The 19,443-nt window shown below is 36.0% G+C and overlaps 2 long non-coding RNA genes across 2 annotated transcripts; both read right to left on the reverse strand.

Moving 5' to 3' along the window:
- Positions 1-245: 245 nt before the first annotated feature.
- LOC141701997 (uncharacterized) lies at positions 246-2,471 on the reverse strand. The gene is made up of 4 exons (XR_012566970.1): positions 2,388-2,471; positions 1,737-2,271; positions 1,573-1,641; positions 246-405 (listed from the first exon to the last, which is right to left on the reverse strand). It is a non-coding gene; the product is annotated as an uncharacterized LOC141701997 (long non-coding RNA).
- Positions 2,472-16,793: 14,322 nt separating this feature from the next.
- LOC141701998 (uncharacterized) lies at positions 16,794-17,503 on the reverse strand. The gene is made up of 3 exons (XR_012566971.1): positions 17,367-17,503; positions 17,071-17,134; positions 16,794-16,972 (listed from the first exon to the last, which is right to left on the reverse strand). It is a non-coding gene; the product is annotated as an uncharacterized LOC141701998 (long non-coding RNA).
- Positions 17,504-19,443: the final 1,940 nt, after the last annotated feature.

Genomic DNA, 19,443 nt, shown 5'->3' on the forward strand with positions numbered 1-19,443 from the left:
GATGTACAATTGTTTTTTTGACATCAGTATTAATTCATTAAAAGTGATGTATAAAAAGTTTATAGACAAAGTGTGTAAATTTCCATTTCTTATGAAAAGACCTAACATAGCAAATAAAATAAACTGTATTAACTGCAAAAATAAACAAACATCTGGACAAACATCTGGACTTCGATCAATTTTAGATGGAAAAGTCGTTGAAAATATTTTTACATTTTTACAATTTTAGCCAAAGTATACCCAAGCAAAACCCCTCATTGAGGTAAAAATTAGAATGATGGAAGCCAAAGTGTTGGTCATTAATCTTTATCTGAATAATTAAAGTTTATAGAGTGAGATTGCAGATCTATCATTCCTCCTCTATAGCTACCACGTTTCTTCGTTGTCTTCTCGTGTCAAAAGTCCCTGTCAACAGGCACATAATTGAAGAGTTGTTAAATACAAAGAACAAATTTAATGGTATGTTTACAAAGTTGGCAATTTTGATCACCAGTTCACCACACAAGAATGTCTACATATAAGGCCCAAAAGAATAAAGTCCAAGACAAATACACACAACTTTCATCTCTACATATGAAAAAGCTTTAGTCATATTAATTTTTTAAGAACATGTCAAAAATAACCTAATACTTGTGCATATATTGGAATTTAAATTTATATCTTCCCAATCGACCACCATAAAAAACCAACATTACACATACTATGTAGCAAATTTAAAGCGCGTTTGACAAGAAAATTCCACTCCTAAAACATCTTACTTGATTGTTATGTACAATGTACATCAGGAGAGAAACTGGTTTTTATAAAATGTACTCCCTTGGGTCCTTATAACAGATCGTATGACTTTTTGTACACACTTCAAAGTATCTAGACCACATAGTTAAAATTATTATTTTTGTAATTTTTTTGTTAATAAATGCTAGATATTTTTAATTTGAAAAAGTTGTGTGTTCTTACCTTGAGTTTTGTGTCAGAAGTCAAACTACCTATACAAAGGACTAGAGGGAGTTTATAATATAGCAATGTTATTCTTGAAGAATTAAATCCTTTCATTTGTAAAAATATCTTATCCTGCAAAGCTATAATTGTTCTTCCCCTAAAGAATGTACTTATGTACCAGAAAATGTACAGCATATTGAGGAGCAAATAATTTTAGAAACATAAGCATGCCTTTCAATTGGTTCAAGGTAAATAAGTAACACTAATAAACGGATTTGAAAGGTATAACAAACTATGCAAGTAACTTCAAATGGACACAACTACATAATTTATCATGGAATAAAATTCAACCATTTATTATGTGTTTCAGGGGGAGGGGGCTAAAATTTGAAACTCCGAAAACATGAAAGACCAAGTTGCAAAAATATTCCAATTCCATCAGCTTCCACATTGTTATTAAAAAAATTAATTCTATGTAAAAGTAAGGGAAATAAGTGGACAAAACAAATTTTGTTTGTCTCTTCATACAAATTACTTTTTGGTTCTTCTTACATATTCAAAAAGAAAGAAAGAAAGGGCAATGAGATAGAATCGATTTGATCCTGTTTGTGCATATTACAGTGGTAGACATACCTTCCTCTAACCTGCCCCAAAACTTCTTGTGCTTTAGCACTGTATCCAATTTTAGCACCACTCTGCAGACTATTTGATATAGAAAAATACTGGTAAATATATACATGAACAATGATAAAATTAAGCTAATAGTTTATGTAAAAAGTAGAAGGATTTTGTGATACCTTTGCCCAGTAAGAATTATCTTGCAGCATCTCGTCAGAAAATTCCACATTCACAAGTCCAGGGGGTATCATGACCAAATCTTCAAGTGCCTCCACCTTCTCCAGCGGTAAAGAAATATAAAGTTCATCAACATCACTGAACTCGTCAAAGTCCTCCTAAAATTTAGTACAAAGAAAAAAAATAAGCTTTATTATGCCGCCAACATAATTGAGCAACTGTTCTTTAAAACGAGTGAATCTAAATCAGCACATGCTTCAAAGTTCTAATAATGCTATGTAAAAATTTGAATGATAAAAATACTAGGGAATGTCAAAAAAGTATTCAACAATCGAACTAAAATAATTATAATGCAAAAGTAGAGAAGCTGGCTTAGGTAGACCTGATTATGTTCCGCATAGTCATCAAAGTAATCCTTGACATTATTAACCTGATCAGGACTTAATTCATCATTATCCAATAGCCTAAGGATCAGTTATTCAGTTCTAACTTCTTGATATGAGCTTTGTGCTAAGTTATAGAAGCTTTCAAATGTGTCTGAAGTGAACATAATCTGTAATAAGTAACCAATATAACAAGACAAAAAAGCTAATATACAAAGGAACATCTTTATGTTGCCAGTTAAACCAGAAAATTCTGGAAAGACAAATTACCCAGGAGGAATTACCCACTCTGGAAGCAACTAACGCATGAAGTTATAAAACATCCAGTCCGTCCCACAAGTGCCATAAACAGAATTGCTCCTCCACATGCTAACAATAACCGCATCAATTTTAAATGTCTAACAATGAAATTTTAAGTGAATTTAAGAAGTCCTTGTAAAAAATAATATACTGGCACACTACTAACAGTTACAATGGATTATATCAATTTTTTATATCTTTAACCACATACTATTATGTCAGGAACTGGCAAATCATTATGTCCATCGTACGATTAAACCCTTAACTCATACAATTTCAGTTCAAATATTACTAAATTTTACAAACTTCTAGTTTGAAAGTGTATAAACAACTTTCATTATTTAATAAACAACTAATAAAGTACTTAAACCCTCCAAATTCTTAGTTCAACACATGACTTAATTCTGAGTTTCAGAATTCCTGGGTTCCGGGTTCCAATTTAACTCAATAATTTTATTTATATAATTTTTTTAATACTTATCCTAGTTTCTATCTTTTTAATATGCACTTATCATTATGAATCAAATTTATATACAGGTACATGTATTTTCAAAAACCCAAGTGCAACTTATCTTTAATAATAATTTAAAGTATCACCATCAACCATTCTTATAAAACTCATATTGTTCCAAATTTCATCCATAAATAAAATAATACTAATAAAATAAAAAATTTAGATTCCTATAAATTTATTTAGTAATTTACACAAGGATCACATATTAAATGTAAATTTATTTTATAAAATAGTCTGCCTTTTATTCTTTTCACCTGGTTAGAGATGTTACAAAAATAGTCTGCCTTTGCTCCGTGCCTTCTGCATTATGTTCCTAGTACAATCTGTTCCCTGAGAGGAGTGAGTATATATTACGATTATGCAGCATACTTATGACTTGTAATAATTAAAACAAAAAGAAAAGAGTAATAAGTTACCTTAATCATGAGAACAGGGAGACATAATCTCACATCCAAGAAATAAATTATACTAGTTTCATTAAAGATTCAATGTAAGCCATCTACTAGAACAACTCAACATAACTTAACTCTCTTTCATTTATTTAATAAAAATACAACCTGTTATTCCTAGTGGACTAACAATGAGATTTACAGAAGGGGGGTTGAATGTAAATCTCAAAACTTTTTCAAGTTTTGAGCAGTTTATGAAAGTTGTGTGTTCAAGAAGAACAAGTGTGTGAATTGCTTTAAGCTAATACAGACAGATATATATTCAAGCACAAATGTAAAGAACACAACAGACCTTAAAAACTTTTCTGGTGGATTTGTTGTTCCACCAGAGATGGTATTTTAGAAAATCTGTGATTAAACAATGTTGATCACAGCTGCATCCTAGTACAAACTAGATGAATTTTCTCTCAATATTTTTCTAAACAGCTCTGGAAAATCTCTCTTCTAATTACTAGCTTCTACTTGGTTTATATATTACCAAGTGTACAAGTGAAGAACAATATAAAATACAGTAATAAAATAAGATCTTCACTTGCTTCTTTTCCTGTTCACTCCAGTACTTTGTTGACTATTGCATCTTTGTACTAGAGAAGAACGGCTGCTTTTTCTGTTGTTCCTGAAATTCGGCTACCACATCTCAGTTGTCTCTATCAACCCATGTGCCTCTGTTTGTAGGTACAACTACCCCTTATCAACGGCTAATCATCAGAACATCCGTTGAAGCTTTCATCCGTTGATGCACTCATCCGTTGAAGGATGTTATCCGTTGAAGCTTTCATCCGTTGATGCACTCATCCGTTGAAGGATGTTATCCGTTGATGACTTTATCCGTTGAAGCTTTAGAGACATCCGTTGAAGCTTAGCTTCTCATCCGTTGAAGGTCTTTAAGTCATCCGTTGATACCACTTCACTTATACAAAATTACAAGGCATGAAGTATTTACAATTGGCCTTCCTATCTGCATATCATCTAGTAGTCAACATGACTCATAGTTTCTCTCAACTTCCAAGAATTACATTTTAAATACAGAGACTGAAATATGCTACAACACTAGACTTATTTCTAAGTAAAGCTACACCATCAACGGATAGCCAAAGTGGTCTTATCCGTTGAGGCTACAGACACTAAATTTCTACTTAAGTATTTTGTTAAACATATCATCAAACTAATGCACATACATTCCTAACAATCTCCCCCTATTTATGTCTATAAGAATTGTAGGCATAAATTCAGGGTTAACTTGATGATAACAAAACACTTAACAGATATATGAATTGAAACTAAGTAGAAATTTAAAAATGCTGCAAAAGTGTATGTACTAGGAGATAATTGAAGATTTACAGTGTTTCCAAGGACACTCCTTTAGTCTGAGCAAATCATCTTTTTCTTCTTTGTTCCCTGGTTTTCTTTCCTAGCCTTTTGTCATTTTCCTCAATTTGGAGTTGGAGTTGTCTGAAGAATTCAGCTTCATCTTCAACACTGACATCCAACTTAGATTGCATTTCTTTGAGAGTTTCATTGCTGGCAATCTTGAGTTGGTCTTCAAGTCTGAAAAATCTTCTGACTCCTTTATCATCTCTAAATTCCATCAACCAATGAGGTGATTTGAGAATTTTCATTTCCCTTTCTTGAATGAGTAAAGTCCTGGGTAAAGCATTGGGCTCCCTCCAAGTTTTCCTTATATTGGCTATCTTGTTGAGAATTTCAGTCTTGGCAGTTCTGGTAAAGCCAGAATCCTTTTGTATAGCTGAATAGACTCTAATCAAGGTAGAGTAGCCTTCATCCAGAATCCTGTGGAGAGGCCATGTTCTTTCCCCAGCTCCTTTATATCTGAACACTAATCTCTCTGGTAACTGTCTGTAGGCAGCTATTCCCCTTACATCCTCCAGCTCATCCAGATAGAGTTCAATGTCTGAAATTTCTTTTATGTCACAGATGTGAACATAATCATCTTTAGAAATGGGTGACTTAGGCTTAGGTTTTTGTTTTTGAGTGAATTTCTTAGAGGTTATGGGAGGTGTAGATTTTGGTTTTCTTTTCTGTTTCTTTGGTAGTGGAAGAGTGGTTAGAAAGGTAGGCAATTTGATAGTGTCCCAATCAATAGGTTCCTCTTTTGGAATGATTGGTTCACCATGGATGTTTATTGTGGGATCAGCAACAAGGGGTTCAGGTATGGAAGGTAGTGGTTTAGATATAGATTTGGTTACTTCAGTGTTATCTCCACTCCTTCTATGTGCCTTGGCCTTTCTTCTGTTTCCCTTCTGCCATTCCTCTCTTTCTTCCACACTCTCACCAAATATACTCCCTAAAACCTCATCTAGGTTTGTAGTCTTGTCTTCACCCCTGACTTCAATCCCTTTTTCTTTTTCAACTAGACTTGACTTTAGCTGTTGTTCAAGCTTTGCTTGTGCTCTTTTGTCAGCCTTTAATTGCTTGTCTTCTTCCTTCTTGGCTATTGAGAATTTGGGATGTCCTTGCATCACACATATGCTCTTTCCCTCTCTAATGATAATAGCTCTATTTCTCCTTACAGCCTCATCCATGGTCTTTTTGAGATAAGCAATACTTCTGCCTAAAATCTTGTTCTCATCAGCTTTTGGAGGAGGAAAGTCCACTTCTTTTAAAGGATTCTTTGTTGAGTCCTTATTGGATCTTTCATTGGGCTTGAGAATTATAGCTTGTAGTTCTTTGGAAGAAGCTTCTCCATCCTTATGACTCCCTACTGGCATGAGCTCCATGTTGATTGGTTCAATTTTTGTGCTGTATTTCACAGATGTTGATTTGTCTTGTGTAGAACCAAACAACAGTTGCAACCTTTCATCAATTCTCCTCCTTTGCTCTTTCACTTGAATTTCAGCTGCTGCTAGCTGAATCAAATCAATTCCATCAGGCTTGCCCTTGATTTGAATGATTGGAGAAGTAGTGATGGCAGGAACTAGCACTTTAGATATGTTGACTTTTGTAGATGGCTCTCCTTCCCCTTCCCTTTTACTCTCCCCCTTTTTGTTATCATCAAGGAGAGGGGTCAAGCCTTGTGCTTTTGCCAGCTGCATTAGGAGACTGGTTTGAGATTGTTGATTGTGAAGAATGGTGGCCACAGAATTTTCAATAACTTGAACTCTGTCTTCTAACTTGGCCAACCGTTTTTCAGTAACAGATTCTTTCTTCAATCTCAAAACCAAGTCCTGCAATGTACCATAGGGCATGACTGAATCCAATTTTTCTGAAGTATAGGTTTTCAAGTCAGCAATATCCTTCCTGAGATCATCCATACTCAGATTCTGCTTCACTTGCTGCAGCTTCATGAGATGCAGTGAGTCCAGGTGAGCTTGAAGGATAGCCTTGATACTTGCATGTGAAGTATTCTGAATGGCCTGTTGAATAGTGTTGATTTGTTTGACTAAAGAGACATTGAATTCCCCTGATCTGTACTCCTTAGTCAAGGCCCATTCAGGTAGATTTGGAATTGAACTAGGGCCTTCATCTCCCCCTAAGTTCATGCTTCCATCAAAAGAAATAGAGTCATCATCATCAGAATTTGCTCCAAATTCCTCAGATGGCTCACCAGCTGTAGAAGGCATTTTGTTAATGGAAGCTTTATCCCTTTGAAGAGATTCTGTTGTGTGCACTAGATGTAGTGACCTTTCTGCTTTCTCATTGCCCTGAGCAGCCAACAGTTGATAGGCTGTCACAGGATGAGTAAAAGTGTCAGCATCCAAGGAAATGTTATCAATTACAGCTTTGTAATGTTGCTGAAATTGTCTTTCCTTTTCAGCATCATCCACAATCATTGACTCATTAGCAATGGCTGGTTCCACCCTTGTATCTACTGTACCTGCTTTTCTCTCTTTTTCTCTATGTTCTTGCATCAGGGGCTCCCCCTGGCTCACACAACTCACTCCCTCACCTTCACCTACTAAGGTGGTACTCCACTCACTTACTTTTGCCATGCTGGAAGAAATAGCATGCATTTTTGAGCTCTCAATCTCTCCTTTTGCCTGGGAGCAACCCAGCCTCTCACTCAAATTGTCACTCCCTTCCCTCAATCCTAAGAGTGATTGCACAGTATTCATGTCTTCTACACTTGGGATTAATTCAGTTATTTGTGTAGAGACTGTCAACGGATGTGGAATATCCGTTGAAGGTGAAACTGATGTTATCAACGGATAACTGCTGTTAAGCTTATCCGTTGAAGAACAACCACTTGTCAACGGATGAGTGATATCCGTTGAAGAAGGAAAAGAAGTTGAAATTGAAAGTGATATAACTGTTGAATCTGTGTAGATTGATTTGAGATGTGGTGACACAGATCCTTCAATTATATCTGAAAGAATTTGCGGGTGATCCAACAAATCATCCAAGAGATGATGATCACCTGTATTTGAGTGGGGCTTCTCCCTGAGTTGTAAAGAGGGAGAATCAGGAATTGATGGGAATAACATATCCACATCCAGAGATGGTGATGAAGTGTTTGGTGATTGATGTGTGATTATTGTGAGAGAATGGGGCTGTGACTCCACATTTATTGGAGTCACATCAAACTGAGTTTGAGAAGGCATAGATACAGATGGATGTATCTGTGTAGTGTGTGCACCCTGTGTAGAAGATTGGGTTCTAGCCTTCTTTCTTCTAATAAAGGCTTTTGTTGGTGAGTGTTTGGCTTTAGTGTCCCTCCCTCGTTTGTTCTGTGTTCCTGGTTTGGAACTATTTTCAATAGTAACATCCTTTTGGGAGGATGCTACTAGGGATGTGCTAGATACCTTTTCAACCACCACAGCTTTTTGAGAAACTGTGGCTTGGCTAGCTTGGGAAGCACTCAACTTTCCTTCCTTATCCTGGGGGTTTCTTTGATGTTCACCCCTCCCCTCACCACTCACACCCTGTTCACTCACCTCAGGGTTAATAGTTGGTGTTACAACTGTTGTCTTTTGAGAAACAACAGAGGTGGATTTCTTTGTCTTTGATTTTGAAAGTTTAGTTTTGGTGACCTTGGTAGAAATCTGTTGGGGCATCACAGATTTCATGGCCACACTAGAAGATAAAGAAATAGAGGGGTTGGAAGAAGTAGGAGTTGTAGAAGCAATTACCTCACCTACCTGAGGTGCATTCATGATTGGTAAATATACCAATGACACACTGCTGTTAAGATCCATTCTCATCAAGTCTGCAAGAACTCTTTTCTCTTGTGCCCAGCACTTGAGTTTATTATTCTCATTGATTATGACTAAACCTTCAGCAACATGGTTAGCCAATAACATAAAGAATCTAGCATAATAGATGTTATTAGGTCTATTAGCTTTGTTACCTAATCTAGTACCTAATTCTAGCATCACATAGTTGCTAAAGTTAAAATACCTATCAGAAACAAGCATATAGAGCATATTAACCAGAGATGAAGTTATGGCATCAAAATTACTAATTTTCCCAGAGAAAACCTTTATAAAGGCATCCCCAAGGAAACTCCATTCTTTCCTAAGGCCTTTTCTTCTAATACTCCCTAAATTAGCAGAGTTAAGAGAATAACCTATGGAATCTAACATGCTGGATACATCACTGTCAGTGTGTGGTGTCATGGCATTGTTCTCAGGCAATTTAAAACATGCTTGTAAATCATCACAATTAATACAGTGAGTTTTACCTTTGAGAGTGAAGGAGATAGTCATATCCATGGAGTTGAACTCAGCAGTTGTCCAAATCTCCTCAACTACTTCACAGAAAATTGTTGGGGCTTCCAGCATTGCATAGCTAAGTTTACAGTTTTTGATGAAGTCCATCATTTTGTGATAGTCTGAGTGGGCTTCATTCTTTTCTACCAAAGCTATGAAATTGTTCTTTTCATAGATGAACCCAGATTGAGACATAATCTTCACGACTGGTGCCATTGTTGTGAGTAGAAATTGCAGAGAATAACTTGAAGTTTTTGCAGAGAGAAAATGGTAAATGCTTGAAATTTTAAGAAAGCGTAAAGTAAAAATGAACAATCAGAAGGACTTATATGCTTTCTCAAATTAATAAACAAAAATATAAAATAAAGATTTATCAATAAATATGCGTTAGTGAATTTCAGCCGTTTTAAGAATAAACTGTAAGTATTCTAAAAACTACCTTTAAAATCAATACATACAGATGTATGTATGAGTATCAACGGTTAAGAGAATAGAATCAACGGCTGTTAAACACCTGAATCGATTGATGTGACATTTCAACGGATAAGGCAAATTGTCATCCGTTGAAAGGTACTTCAGTTTTATCCGTTGACGGATAAAAATTCCAGAAATGTATTTGTCTTTCAACGGATAATGATTATCCGTTGATAGAGCAATTTTGACTTTCAACGGATAGGGAACATCCGTTGATGGAATAAACTATGTTAAAAGTCAAATTTGTTCTTAGCAACTAATATATTTTAGGCTTCAATTCAAATTGCAATAAAGACATGAATTTTAAGAGTAATTAAGCATACCTAGCTCACTTACCAATCTTGTGAATGTTGATTCATCCAGTGGCTTGGTAAATATGTCAGCAATTTGTTGTTCACTTGGAACAAAATGTAGTTCCACTGTACCATTCATGACATGCTCCCTAATGAAGTGGTACTTGATATCAATGTGCTTGGTCCTTGAGTGCTGCACAGGATTCTCTGTTATGGCTATGGCACTTGTGTTGTCATAAAAGATAGGAATTCTATCAACATGAAGTCCATAGTCAAGGAGTTGGTTCCTCATCCATAACACTTGAGAACAGCAACTTCCAGCAGCAATGTATTCAGCCTCAGCTGTAGAAGTAGAGACTGAATTTTGCTTTTTGCTAAACCATGATACAAGCTTGTTTCCCAGGAATTGGCAGGAGCCTGTTGTACTTTTCCTATCTATTTTGCAACCTGCATAGTCTGCATCTGAATAACCAATTAGATCAAAGCCAGATTCTCTAGGATACCAAATACCTAAATTTGGTGTACCCTTGAGATATCTGAAAATCCTTTTGATAGCAATTAAGTGAGACTCCCTAGGATCAGCTTGGAATCTAGCACATAGACATGTAGCAAACATTATATCTGGTCTGCTAGCAGTTAAATATAAAAGTGAACCAACCATGCCTCTATAACTTGTAATATCCACAGACCTTTCAGTCTTATTTAATTTAAGTTTGGTGGCAGTGGCCATGGGAGTTTTTGCAGATGAACATTCCATTAAGTCAAACTTCTTTAAAAGATCATAAATATATTTAGTTTGACTAATGAAAATTCCATCACTAACTTGTTTAACTTGTAAACCAAGAAAATAGGTTAGTTCTCCCATTAGGCTCATTTCATAATTACTTTGCATTAGCTTAGCAAACTTTTTGCAAAGTTTATCATCTATAGAGCCAAATATTATGTCATCTACATAAATTTGAACAAGTATACTAGAGCCATTAACATCCCTAAAGAAGAGAGTTTTATCAACAGTACCTCTAGTGAAGTGATTCTCCAAAAGAAATTTTGATAAGGTTTCATACCAGGCTCTAGGTGCTTGCTTCAGTCCATAGAGTGCTTTCAACAGATAATACACATAGTCTGGAAAATTTGGATCTTCAAATCCTGGAGGTTGACTTACATAGACTTCTTCCTCTAATTTCCCATTTAGAAATGCACTCTTGACATCCATTTGATAGACTTTGAAATTGGCATGGGCTGCATGGGCTAGAAATATTCTGATGGCTTCAAGTCTTGCAACAGGAGCATATGTTTCATCAAAATCTATTCCCTCTTGCTGAGAATAGCCTTTAGCAACCAGTCTGGCTTTATTCCTTATGATAATGCCATTTTCATCCATCTTGTTTCTGAATACCCACTTTGTGTCAATAGGACTCTTGTTCTTTGGTTTGGGTACCAGCTTCCATACTTGGTTTCTCTCAAATTGGTTCAGCTCTTCCTGCATAGCTAATATCCAATCTGGATCCAATAGAGCTTCTTCCACTTTCTTAGGTTCCTCCTGAGACAGAAAACTACTATACAGACATTCATCTTGAGTGGCTTTTCTTGTTTGCACTTTAGATGATGCATCACCAATGATCAGTTCAAAGGGATGATTCTTTGTCCATTTCCTTTGTGGTGGAAGATGTGCTCTAGATGAGGTGGCCTCAGTATTGTTATGATGTGAGACAGAGTGTTGACTAGTTGAAACTCCCCCTGAGTTGTTGGTCCTTTACAGGGAACTTGGAGTTCTATCAACTGATGATGTAAATCGATTATCTGTTGATGAACTATGATCAACGGATGCTTCATTTTGTACTTCAACGGATGATGCACTATGTCTTTCAACGGATACTGCATTGCCTCTATCAACGGATGCAGTATTTTGTGCATTATCCAAGGGCATGTTTTGAATCCCTTTTGAAGTGTCATCTCCATCAGTCTCCTCTTCACTATCATCACAATATATCTCAATGTTGTCAAATTTGAGTCTCTCATTATGTCCCTCATCTGTTAGTCCATCAATCTTTTTATCATCAAACACAACATGCACAGATTCCATAACAATGTTGGTTCTTAGATTGTAGACCCTATAAGATTTTCCAGCTGAGTAACCAACAAATATCCCTTCATCAGCCTTTGCATCAAACTTCCCTTTATGGTCAGATTGATTCCTCAGTATAAAGCATTTACATCCAAAGACATGAAGAAAGTTTAGAGTTGGTTTTCTTCTCTTGAACAACTGATAAGGAGTCATGCCTTTAGCTTGATTGATCAAAGAAATATTCTGAGTGAAGCAGGCACAATTAACAGCTTCAGCCCAGAAATATGTTGGTAACTTTGATTCTTCAAGCATTGTTCTGGCAGCTTCAATTAAAGATCTGTTCTTTCTTTCAACAACCCCATTTTGCTGAGGTGTTCTTGGAGCTGAGAACTCATGCATGATTCCATTTTCTTCACAGAACAGCCTTAATGTCAAATTCTTGAATTCAGTTCCATTGTCACTCCTGATATTTCTAACCTTCAAGTCAGGATGATTGTTGACTTGCCTGATGTGATTGATAATGATTTCACTTGCTTCATCCTTTGATCCAAGAAAATAGACCCATGAGAACTTTGAGAAATCATCTACAATCACTAAGCAATATCTTTTTCTTGCAATAGACAATACATTGACTGGTCCAAACAAATCCATATGTAGCAGCTGTAATGGTTCATCAATTGTTGTTTCAAGCTTCTTTTTGAATGATGCTTTCCTTTGTTTGCCTTTCTGACAAGCATCACACAAACCATCCCTTGAGAATTCAACTAGAGGGATTCCTCTAACTAAGTCCTTTTTGACTAGATCATTCATTGTCTTGAAATTCAAGTGAGATAGCTTCTTGTGCCATAGCCAACTTTCAACTGTGCTTGCTTTGCTGAAGAGACAAGTAATGGATTCTGCATCTGTAGAGTTGAAGTCAGCTATGTACACATTTCCTTTTCTAACTCCAGTTAGAACCACTTTGTTGTCTTTCTTACTAGTGACAACACAGGCTTCAGAATTGAAGGAAACTGTATTCCCTCTATCACATAGTTGACTGATGCTCAGTAAATTGTGCTTGAGACCATCAACTAATGCAACTTCATTAATGATGACATTCCTTGTTGAAATCAAGCCATATCCCATAGTAAACCCTTTGCTGTCATCTCCAAAGGTTATGCTAGGGCCAGCTCTCTCCTTGAACTCTGTGAGCAGGGAGAAATCTCCTGTCATGTGTCTTGAACAACCACTGTCCAAGTACCATAGATTTCTTCCATTTCCCTGCACACCATAAAATCAATCAATTTGATTTTGGTACCCAAGTTTCCTTGGGTCCATTCTTGTTAGCCTTTCTCCTAGACTTCATTCCTCCTGCATCTTTAGACTTAGGTAAGTTTGAGTCAACCTTGGTCTTAGATGTAGTTGGTTGAGGTGTAGGGTTAGTCACAGAATCATTTAGCACATTTGTAAAATTATTAGGCATTGATTGTGCAAACATGTTATTCCATATGGGCATATTGTATGGCATTTGAGGCATACTAAATGCAGCAAGATAAGGATTGTTAAAATATGGCATGTTTACAAAATGTGCATAAGGATTTTGTTGAGACATAACAGGCATAGCATGCAGAGGTGATGCAGACATATTAGGCATAGAAGAGGGTACATTTATGGGAGTCTTCTTAATGGATTTACAACTAGCAGATAGATGATTAACACTACTACAATGCACACAGCTTTTTCTAGGAGCATACCTATCAGGTGTGTAATTGTTGTGTTTATTAACTCCTACCTTCCCATTTCTGTTGGATTTTCTTTTAGATTCCTTTTTATCCTCAACCATCTTGAGCCTATTATTTAACTGTTCTAAGGTCATGTGCCCTACATTCACCTTACTGACATCTTTGGATGTGCTTGCTTCTTCTTTGTCAAAGTTCTTTGAAGTTGAACCAAACTTTTTGTTGAGTTTCTTTAGATTCTCTCTTTTAGAAACATCTGCCTGTTTTGATTGAGGAACCTTCAACGGATGCTCCTTTTCTTCCTTCAACGGATAACTTTCATCATCCGTTGATTCCACATCCGTTGACAGCCCATCAATTAATTCCAGTTTCTTTTTATTTTTATCCCAGGCAGTTTCACAGAATGATTCAATTCCTTGGACCTTAGCAATTTGAGCACTTACATCCCTAGATGTCTTCCAGGCTTTAATCACCTCTTGCTCTTTCTCTAATTGATTGGAAAGTATTTCTACTTTCTTAACAGATTCAGCTAGTTCATTTTCAACAGATATACAATGCAACTTTGTTTTCTCTAGGTCAATCATCTTATCTTCTAACAAAGCATTTCTATTACTTAAAAATAGATTGTTCTCTCTAATCCTACTATTTTCTTTAGCAAGAGATTTAAGAGACACACGCAAATGATACAATTCGGTAGACATGTCATTAAAAGCATCATTGCACTCTTCTTTAGTAAGCTGTGTTAAGTCAGTAGTGATTACCTGATTGCTTGATGAACTAAATTCATTTTCTTCAGAATCAGCCATGAGAGCAAGGTTGACATACTCCACATCTTCATCCTCTTCATCTCCATTAGCTGCCCAGTCCCTTTCTTGAGTAATGAAAGCCCTCTCCTTTTGCTTGAGTAGATCAAAATATTTCTTTTTGTAATCTACTTGTTCAAATTTCTTCTTTTCAGAAGTTGGCTTTCTGCACTCACCTGCAAAGTGTCCACTTATACCACAATTGAAACACTTGAACTTGGATTTGTCCACAGTGTTTTTGTGAGGTTTAGTGGCTCTAGTGTTTTTCTTGAATTTCATCTTTGCAAATCTTCTGGACAGAAATGCAAGATGCTCATCAATACCATCTGAGTCATCTTGGCTGGAGTTGTCTTCATTTTCAGCAACTTGCTCTTTCCCCTTGCTTGATTCCTGATTTCTTATACCATCTTTGGAGTTTGATGTAGATCTCGCAGTTTCTTGTCTGCATTTCCTCTCATCTTCAGCTACCAATGCAACTGAACTTCCTTTCTTTCTCCCCTTCTCCAATACCTCATCCTGTTCCAGCTCTAGTTCATAAGTCTTCAAGATTCCATACAATCTTTCAAGAGTGAAGTCCTTATAATCTTGAGAGTTTCTTAAGGAGACAGTCATGGGTTTCCATTCCTTTGGCAAGGATCTTAAAAATTTAAGATTTGAATCCTTCACCTGGTACACTCTTCCATACAGCTTCAGTCCATTCAACAGCTTTTGGAACCTATTGAATGTTTCATTTAAAGATTCATTTTCTTCAAAATGAAAGTATTCATACTGTTGAATGAGAAGCTGCATTTTGTTTTCTTTCACTTGTTCTGTACCTTCACACAGTAGTTGAACTGTGTCCCAAACCTCTTTGGCAGTTGTGCAATTTATCACATTATCAAACATATCCATGTTAAGACCATTAAACAAAATGTTCATAGCCTTCTTATCCTTGTGGACTTCTTCTGTGTCTTCCATTGTCCATTCTGCTCTAGGTTTTGGAATGGATTGACCAACAGCAACTGTGGCTGTAGCAACTGTTGCTACTTTGTGGGGAATGTGAGGACCATTCTCAATGCAGTTTACATAACCTTCATCTTGGGAGAGTAGATGAAGGTGCATTTTCACCTTCCAATGGTGATAACTGTCTTTGTCAAGAACTGGGATCTTTACTCCAATATCCTTCTTACTCATCTTTGTTAGATTCCAAGATCTTTAAACTCTTTGTATGTCAAGAGCCTGCTCTGATACCAATTGTTATTCCTAGTGGACTAACAATGAGATTTACAGAAGGGGGGTTGAATGTAAATCTCAAAACTTTTTCAAGTTTTGAGCAGTTTATGAAAGTTGTGTGTTCAAGAAGAACAAGTGTGTGAATTGCTTTAAGCTAATACAGACAGATATATATTCAAGCACAAATGTAAAGAACACAACAGACCTTAAAAACTTTTCTGGTGGATTTGTTGTTCCACCAGAGATGGTATTTTAGAAAATCTGTGATTAAACAATGTTGATCACAGCTGCATCCTAGTACAAACTAGATGAATTTTCTCTCAATATTTTTCTAAACAGCTCTGGAAAATCTCTCTTCTAATTACTAGCTTCTACTTGGTTTATATATTACCAAGTGTACAAGTGAAGAACAATATAAAATACAGTAATAAAATAAGATCTTCACTTGCTTCTTTTCCTGTTCACTCCAGTACTTTGTTGACTATTGCATCTTTGTACTAGAGAAGAACGGCTGCTTTTTCTGTTGTTCCTGAAATTCGGCTACCACATCTCAGTTGTCTCTATCAACCCATGTGCCTCTGTTTGTAGGTACAACTACCCCTTATCAACGGCTAATCATCAGAACATCCGTTGAAGCTTTCATCCGTTGATGCACTCATCCGTTGAAGGATGTTATCCGTTGAAGCTTTCATCCGTTGATGCACTCATCCGTTGAAGGATGTTATCCGTTGATGACTTTATCCGTTGAAGCTTTAGAGACATCCGTTGAAGCTTAGCTTCTCATCCGTTGAAGGTCTTTAAGTCATCCGTTGATACCACTTCACTTATACAAAATTACAAGGCATGAAGTATTTACAATTGGCCTTCCTATCTGCATATCATCTAGTAGTCAACATGACTCATAGTTTCTCTCAACTTCCAAGAATTACATTTTAAATACAGAGACTGAAATATGCTACAACACTAGACTTATTTCTAAGTAAAGCTACACCATCAACGGATAGCCAAAGTGGTCTTATCCGTTGAGGCTACAGACACTAAATTTCTACTTAAGTATTTTGTTAAACATATCATCAAACTAATGCACATACATTCCTAACACAACCCAATTGAAATCCCTTAAATCCTTTATCTATCTCCACCTCCTGCCCCAAGTGTATTATCAGCATAACAATCATATGCTAGTCATTCAAAATTGATTGAGAAAATTCCTCTGTATCAAAAATAAAATATACTTTAACACTAAATTGTATAGAAACAGTTTTATCAAGAAAGGGATTACAAACACTTCACAATCAAAAATGGACCAACTGCAGCGCATAAATAATTCACTGAGCTTATTCTTGCAGCATATCTTATACCTGAACATAAAGAATTAAGTAATCAATATCGCAATTAATAAAAGTTGAGCTATTTAATTTGAAGAATAATTTAAGAAACAAATAACACATGCCCTTACATAATACAAACTCTTGCACAAATTGACACGCCACAAGCACAACTAGAAACAAGCAACGATTTTCCTGTAAAAAACAAATTCAAAATAGTTAGTAACTAAATCATACAATGCTCCTTATAACAAATAAAGGTTTCAATTTTATAAAACCTCCAATTTTAAAACTAGGGTTTCAATTAGAAAAACCCCAATTTGAAAAATTAGGGTTTTCAAGCTTAGATTTTGAAGATGAGAAGATGAGAGTAAAGATAGCTGAAGACCAATTCCAGTTTTTTTTAAAAAGCTGGGGAGAGATAAACCTAATTCAAGCAAAAAGATGAGAGTAGAGAGAGCTGATATGAGATGAGCCGAGCGGCGAGATGATGGTGAGACGATGGTAAACAATGCTCGTTGACGAAGAGAGGGATTAGAGAGTGGGAGAGTTTGAGAGAGAGAGAGTCCATGGTGAGAGAGATTAGAGATAAGAGAGACTTTGAGAGCCTCGAGAGAAAATATTGAGAAAGTGGGGGGTTTAGTTTTTTATTTCTCTCAATGATAAATGAAAGATGATAGATGAAAGAGGGGGAACAAAATGATTATGGGAGGGAGTAAAATTTGGTTAAAGAGGGAATTTTTCGGCTAAGGGGGAAAAGAATTGGGGTTGCCGCGCATTCAATTTTTTTATGGAATTTAAGACATCGGTTTTAAAATAAACGATGTCATAAAATTAGAAAGAAATCACATTTACACTGGATGATGTCTATTAAACATTAGACATCAGTGGCATGACTGGACGATGTCTAATGTGTGATGTCTATTAACCTTTTTCTTGTAGTGTATTCTCAGATTTTCTTCCAGAATTTGGATTCCACCTGTGACAGAGTTGAAAAATGAAATTCTACGAGAAGCTCACAACTCAAAGTATTCCATCCATCTAGGAAGTACCAAGATGTACAGAGATTTAAAGGAGAATTATTGGTGGCCAGACATGAAAAGAGAAATTGCGGAATGGGTTAGCAAATGTTACACGTGTCAGAGAGTTAAAGCGGAGCACCGGAGACCCAGCGGATTATTGCAACCACTAGAGATTCCAGAATGGAAGTGGGAGCACATTGTTATGGATTTTATAGTCGGATTACCAAGAACAAAAGAGAACTACGATGCTATTTAGGTTATAGTGGACAGACTAACCAAATCAGCTCATTTCTTGCCTATCAATGAAAGAATTTCACTGGATAAGTTGGTTCACATGTATTTGAAGGAAATAGTAGTGCGTCATGGAGTCCCTGTGTCTATTATATCTAATCGAGACCCACGATTCAATTCAAGATTCTGGAAAAGTTTTCAAGAATATTTGGGAACTAAGTTAAACATGAGTACGGCTTATCATCCGTAGACGGACGGCCAAAGCGAGAGAACAATCCAAACAATTAAAGACATGTTACGTGTATGTGCCATTGATTTCAAAGGAAATTGAGATAAGCATTTGCCCTTAGTAGAGTTTGCTTATAATAATAGTTATCATGCCAGTATCGGAATGCCTCCATATGAAGCTCTTTATGGACGCAAATGTCGATCACCAGTGTATTGGGATGAAGTTTGAGAATGTAAGATACTTGGACCCGAATTTGTACAGCAGACAAAAGAAGTTGTGAAAGTCATCCAGAAAAGGTTAATTGCAGTAAAAAATCATCAAAGGAAATATGTAGATCAATCCAGAAAAGATGTGGAATTCGAAGAAGGAGATCTAGTGTTACTGAAAGTGTCACTGTGGAAAGGATTATCGAGATTCGGAAAGAAAGAAAAGCTAAGTCCTAGATACGTTGGATCTTTTGAAATTATGAAATGTGTCGGCAAGGTAGCATATGAATTGGCGTTACCCCGCACATGGAGCACATTCATAATGTATTTCACGTATCGATGCTTAAAAATTATAATCCAGATTCTAAGCATATAATCGAGTATGAGCCGATAGAACTTCAGGCATATTTATCATATGTAGAGAATCCAATAGAGATTCTAGAAAAGAGAGAAAAGGTATTGAGAAATAAAGTTATAAATTTGATAAAAGTATCGTGAAGAAACCCAAAGGTTGAAGAGTCAACCTGGGAGTTAGAAAGCGATATGCGAGAAAAGTACCCTCAGTTGTTTACTTAGGAGATTTTGAGGACAGAATCCTTTTAAGGGGGAAGGATGTAATATCTGGGATATCGCGTGTAATTATTTTATCAATAAATGATTATTATGAGATTATTATGTGAATTTTTGATGAATTATCTGATGATTGATAATAATATTTGGATGTTTATATATGATAAGATATGAGTATGTTAATTTTAATATGTCCAGAATAAAATATAGATAAGTGTGGCATTTTTCTGGTAATTTTTGAAGTAT

This window comes from Apium graveolens, unplaced genomic scaffold (assembly GCF_009905375.1).
Source record: "Apium graveolens cultivar Ventura unplaced genomic scaffold, ASM990537v1 ctg451, whole genome shotgun sequence".
In the NCBI taxonomy this organism is placed as follows: domain Eukaryota; kingdom Viridiplantae; phylum Streptophyta; class Magnoliopsida; order Apiales; family Apiaceae; genus Apium; species Apium graveolens.